The 6,378-nt window shown below is 50.2% G+C and overlaps 2 non-coding genes across 2 annotated transcripts; both read left to right on the top strand.

Moving 5' to 3' along the window:
• Window positions 1-761: 761 nt before the first annotated feature.
• Trnat-ugu lies at window positions 762-841 on the top strand. Its single transcript has one exon. It is a non-coding gene; the product is annotated as a tRNA-Thr (tRNA).
• Window positions 842-1,169: 328 nt separating this feature from the next.
• Window positions 1,170-1,243, top strand: Trnat-ugu. Its single transcript has one exon. It is a non-coding gene; the product is annotated as a tRNA-Thr (tRNA).
• Window positions 1,244-6,378: the final 5,135 nt, after the last annotated feature.

The raw sequence follows: 6,378 nt of genomic DNA, 5'->3' as shown, positions 1-6,378 counted from the left end.
TCCGTGGCTCTGGAGATAACTCGGCGTTCTCATCGAACAGGAGCAGCAGCAACAACGGCAGCTCAGCATTGTCGTCGACTACATTCTTCGTCGTCCGCACAGCTACAACATGGTAAGACTGTTAAGGCATTGCCGAGCATCATTACTTTAAAATAGTATGAATAACTTGAATAATAACTTGCAGTAGTTAAAATATGTGTGGCACCTGTATTGTCATTGTCCTCTTAGACACTATTACCAACCAGGGTCCCTTTCCTTTCCCTGTAATCACCGAGTGTCGTAAGAATATGAAAAGTGATTAACAAAGAGGATGAATCGAGACATTAATCGTTCTCCGAGGCCTGCAGGAACCATTGCCGAATTGCAGAAAAACGCGCAAGATGGTTGCGACAATGTCACTGGATCTCATTCGGCGCCTTTATGATCGTTTGGGTGCGGGGATACTTGCTTGCGTTGAGGCGTCAAGGGGGGGGGGGGGGCGTGGAAATACTTTGTATTTTGTTGCGACTGTCTGGGGACCCTGTACTGGGACAAATGTATTTAATCTAGTCCGAGCCAGCCGCTGTGGCCGAGGGGTTCTAGGTGCTTCAGTGCGGAACCGCGCGACTGCTACGGTCGCAGGTTCGAATCCTGCCTCGGGCATGGATGTGTGTGATGTCCTTAGTTTAGTTAGGTTTTTAGATTTAAAATTACAATGAAATGAACACCCTTAGCTGCTTACAGGCGTTGACATACGTCAACGGGGACAGATGAAAATGTGTGCCCCGACCTCGGTGGCTCAGATGGATAGAGCGTCTGCCATGTAAGCAGGAGATCCCGGGTTCGAGTCCCGGTCGGGGCACACTTTTTCATCTGTCCCCGTTGACGTATGTCAACGCCTGTAAGCAGCGAAGGGTGTTCATTTCATGGTAATTTCAGACATGTCCGAAAGAACAGATACCATCTTAGTATGTATATATAGTTAAGGCTCACGGGCCACTTGACCATCTTCTTCTTCTGTGCGAATGCACAAACAGTGCCCGAACTCTTACGGGAATCGGCAACGCGCCGCGAGTAATGAGTATAATGGGCTGGGCACTGCGAATGTAGTGCGGGACAATACGTTGAGAAGGTGGGTTTCGCGGGAGGCGTGCCAGGGATAAATCCCTGCAGTTGCGCCATCCTCTGTGTCCTCGGTGGCTCAGATGGATAGAGCGTCTGCCATGTAAGCAGGAGATCCCGGGTTCGAGTCCCGGTCGGGGCACACATTTTCACCTGTCCCCGTTGACGTATGTCAACGCCTGTAAGCAGCGAAGGGTGTTCATTTCACTGTAATTTCATTCTAACGAGCTGCATGGTCACCGATGGTATCTGTTTTTTCAGAAAAACAGATACCATCTTCGTATATGTATAGTTAGGTTTAAGTGGTTCTACGTTCTAGGGGACTGATGACCTCAGATGTTAAGTCCCATAGTGCTCAGAGCCATTTGAACCATCTGGTCCGAATGTGTTACCATATACTCGTACAGTGATGGACGACACGTGACCTCACCTGTCAATGAGACGACGTTCTCTTCAAATGTGTTTTTTTTTCGCTTCAGTGTGGCTACAGGTTAACAGTTTTTGAAGCAGGTGATTTAACTCGTTCCTGCTACATGTTGTAATCTGTAATCCTCCTTCTTGCTCCAGAAGTAATTTAAACAAAAGTAATTTAGTCATATAAATGCGTTGCTATTGAGAAACGGTAAGAAAACAGTGCCCACGCCACTGAGGTGGACCTCGACAAAGTAGCGTGTGACTGAGACTGTGGTTGCAGCCAGGCGTCCCCCCACGAGAAGAAGGCTGACTGGACAACTGCGTCCAGTCTCCGGACCTGCTGGAGCTCCGCCGGACAGACAGCTGCCCAGCGCGGCTGGACACGTCGGTCGGACCAGATTGCGGTGACCCAGCGCAGGGCACGGTAGGGCAGGGCAGGGCAGGCGTCGCCACGCGACACACTCGGCGACTGGGTCCGGCTGACCGCGCCACGCGACTCACCCCGCCCCGCCTCGGGACCCGCTGCCGTTCTCAGGGCCGCTCATCGACACCGGCACTCGTCTGTCACAGGTGGTCGTCCCCACTAGTTTCTCGGCGACAAGACTGCGAGTCTTGTGGGTGCCACCTGCTGCGCTATTTGGCGGCTGAGTGATGAAAGCGACGTACTCCCTACAAAAAGTCGGAATGTCACGATTAAGGAAATAGCAATAACAGTAGAGTTTATTAGCCCTCAGAGTTAGGTTCTTCGTGGATATTGTTGACAAAGCCACACTACTGAGGACTAAAAGAACACGGAAAGCGTATTCCAAGCATTTCAACACATCGACATTTATCTAATCGAGAAAATTCCTTCAAAAATGTAACTCTTCAGGCTTTCCCGGCGATCTAATGACATCTTGGGTTGTCGGGTGTTCTGCCGGATATCAGCGTCGTACTTGCACGATATTTCGGTCACGTAGCTCGAGACCTTCATCAGGTGCGACCTGAGACTGCTCCTCGAGTGTTTTTTTTTTTTTTTTTTTTTTTTTTTTTTTTTTTTTTTTTTTTTTTTTTTTTTTTTTTTTGCACTTTTCATTCCCTTCTCGGATGGAGAAGGGCGGGCTGTTATAGAGCATGCGTTGTACTCTTTTCAGCCATGGGTTTTTGTAATTCTGTTTGGTCACCATTTATTATTTTTCTTGCTGGGGTGCGGGGAAGGGGGTGGATATCTCCCAATTGGGAATTTATTTGCAGGAGTTTGTAGGGGACAGTTCCGGTATTTACCTTAGCGGCCAAGGAAAACCTGCAAAACCCGGCCAGAACTGCTTGTCTTGCCTTCTCTTTATTTTCCGTGTTGCCAGTGTTGACGCTGGCGTTCACGGCGGGCAGTGGCGGCTTCGCGTCTCCTGTCACGCTCCGCCTCTTGCTCCTCTCTCTGTCTTCTGTACTGCTCGTTCAGGGCTTCCTCCTTTCTTCTTCTGAGCTCCCTGCTTTGCAGGAAGCTCATCTGGTGCACGTCTCTTGGGCTGGCGTCGTCCAGGCGTTCGCTGTCCACCAGTTCCGCGTGGTGGTTGACGAACTCCTTGGTTTGGACGCTTGAGTCCTGTCGTTCAACCGCTTCTCCCTTGCCTTCTAACGAGGCCTGTGCGGCTCGACTAATTGTCATCTTCTTAGGCCAGGCCGTTTGTGTGGCCTGGTCGCGACTGGGCTGTGCTGCTGTTGCTGCCATCCTGTCGTCTTGGTGCTGCGCTTCCTTCTTGTTGGTGTTACGGCTAAGGGATTCACGTAGAGTGAGGCAGGCGGCCTCCATCTCCGCATGGAGAACCATGCGGAACCGAGCTTCCGCCTCCTGGAGGGCCGACTCGATGTCAGGACCGGCTGTCGTCGCCGTCTTCCCACTCGCTGCGTCGCGCCGCCGCCTCCCTCCTCCGCCCTTGCCACAGGCGGCGGGGGGAGGCGGCCGCACGTGAGCGGTGGCCGCCGTCGAATCACCTCCGGGCGCCGCCGTTGTTCCCGCGGCGTGGATCTGGTCCAGTATTTATGCCTATGGACTTCCCCCTCCACCAACGGCTGCAGGCGCTTCCTCTGTGGTCCGCGCCCATTCCCTGTGACCTGCTGGAGCGTTGCTGCTCCGTTTTCCGTCCGCTGCGGTTCTAGGTGTTCCCTCTGCGGTCCGCGCCCACCAAACCCGCTCCTGGGGGTTTCATCTACGGTCTGGGGTACCAGGCGTTCCCCCTGCGGTCCGCGCCCGCTCACCACGACCTGTTGGAGCGTTGCCGCTCCGTTTTTCATCTGCTGCGGCTCTGGATGTTCCCTCTGCGGTCCGCGCCCACCAGTCCCACTTCTGGGTGTTCCACCTTCGGTCTGGTGCTCCTGGCAGTCCGTCAGGGGCTCGTTTACCATCTCCATGTCTCTGGTTCTTCTGTTTGTGTAGTGTTGCAGCTGGCCCCGTTGCTCCTTTAACAATTCCAGAGCCGGATCCCAGGCTCTGCTTAGCTGGTACCCTGTGTCACGATTCATAAGATCGTCAGCCATTTTAATCTCAATCGATTCTCTTATGACACTGTCCCAAACTCTGGGTGTTTGTGCTAGAATCTTGGTATCCTCAAACTTCATGGCATGATCTAGCTCTAGACAGTGTTCAGCAATGGCTGACTTAGTCACCTGTCTTAATCTAGTGTGCCTCTGATGTTCTTTGCACCTGATCTCCACAGTTCTTGTCGTCTGGCCAATGTAGGACATGCCACATTGGCAAGGTATATTGTAAATCCCTGGTTTTCGTAACCCCAGGTCGTCTTTGACACTCCCCAGCAGTCCCCCGATCTTGTTGGATGGACAGAAAACACACTTGATATTGTGTTTACGCAGGATCCTACTGATTCTGGCAGAAATAGAGCCAGCATAGGGCAGATATGCCACCTTCCTTGCTTCATCTTGGTCTTCTTCAGGAACCTGTGGTATAGTGGCTGGTCGGAGTGCCCTCTCAATTTGTCTGTCCATGTATCCATTCTTGGAGAAAACTGTTTTGAGACGTTCTATCTCTATGGGTAGATTCTCTTGGTCTGATAGGGGTTCTGAAGACTTTGGTCCACAGAGCACGTGCCCTATCAGACCAAGAGAATCTACCCATAGAGATAGAACGTCTCAAAACAGTTTTCTCCAAGAATTACTTTTGTAAGTAATTTATTCGGCGTGTCCCTGGTTTCACAATTCTACTCATTAATAAAGCAAAGAAATAGAAAAAAGGAAACATAATCAGATTGTCTTCAATGAGTCGCAGTACGGCCCTTTCCCATTCGGGTGTGCGGCGTCTGCTTAGAGCGCCACAGTCACGCATGCTGACGGTGAAGGTACCGCTTTCACGAAGTCGCTGCGTAATTGTGGCGAAAATGGTAGGCAATGGAGTCGGACGTTGTGGATGAAGATCTTCATAAAGGCGACAGCAGCTCTTCCATTACCGTGAGCTTCGCGATACAGAAGGATTCTCCAAACGTTACTCAACAATGTTGCTCCAACACTCTCAGGTACGTGATTGAGGCTCAAACCAGGTCAGAGAGGTAGACAAGCGTCAAATACATCAGCCGATCTGACGTAAGAACCCCCCCCCCTCCCCACACCATGAATACTCTTTTGCATACCTACGTACCAATATGTTTTCAAACGGCTGTACTACGGAACAGAGGTTCCAGTTCAAAATATTGTCTACTCAGTCCCCTTTACAAGTGCTAGAAGTATGTAAGGGGAATTATAGAGCACCTTGTAGCGAGTTTTGGGCAAAGAAAATTTAAGGATAATAGAGCCAAAAAAAGGAAGATCTGATTGGGAAGAAGGATTACAAGAGTAACGAGTACGTACACGAAAGATGGCGATCATTATTACTGCTTCACCAAATATGCCATTAACTATCTTCTGAAGCTAGAGATGTCATTCAGTTCTCTAATGTAATGCCGGTGATTATTCCAGAGTCGGGTTCCTGCTACCGAAAAGGAGTTCGAGAAATCTCCGCACTTGTCTGCACGCAGCCGGGACAGCTGTGCATATGGTGATGAAATACGAGAGATGCCCAGAAAGTAATGCAGCGCTTATTTTTCTTCAAGAATTCTTTATTGAACACAATGAGAATTACACGCACAAAAAATGGTGTTTTATCTACACACCCTATTTTTCCACGTAATCTCCATCCCGTTCTATGCCCTGTCGGTACCAATCCTTGTCCTGGTGGCGGAGCCAGTGCTTCACTGTGTGAATCACCTCTTCGTCGTCCTCTAAATGTCTTGCACGAATGGCTTCCTTTAATGGCGAATGACAACATCAGCTCGCTGCAACATGTCAGGTGTGACAGCCGTGGATGGTCTCCCCGACCGCTGCAAACCGTGGAGCTCTGCCGAACCGCCTTCTGATGGCCTCACCCTCCGTGCCCAGCGACTAGGTGTGCTTCTGTCGACAGCAGATGCTCCATAGACTTTGCACAAGCGTTTGTGAATATTCCCCTCAGTTTCTTTCTCTGGAGTGCGACATGTAATGACGGCGCGTTGCTTGTAACGTACATCACCAACAGACGCCATTTTGAAACTGTCCTGCATCTACGCTATCTGTCGAAAGTGCCGGAAACTTGGCGCGCTCACTCAGGAGACTTCACATAATACATACGTAACGTTTCGCATTCGTACCATTGTTTTTCTGGGAAAAAAATGCGGTGCATTTCTTTCTGGGCAACCTTCGAATGATCAAAGAGTCTAACATCAAGGACTCAACGAACACAGGCATTCGTAACCAGTTCCAGACGCCATGAGCTTGCCTGAGAACTGCCTTATAGGTTGAAATCGCTGTAATCAATAGTTGGAAGTATTAATTTTTTTACAAGTTTCTTTTTCCGGCCAGGAG

This window comes from Schistocerca americana, chromosome 3 (genome assembly GCF_021461395.2).
Source record: "Schistocerca americana isolate TAMUIC-IGC-003095 chromosome 3, iqSchAmer2.1, whole genome shotgun sequence".
Lineage (NCBI taxonomy): Eukaryota > Metazoa > Arthropoda > Insecta > Orthoptera > Acrididae > Schistocerca > Schistocerca americana.
Note: the sequence above shows the minus strand (reverse complement) of the source record. Positions and strands in the feature narration are given on the sequence as shown.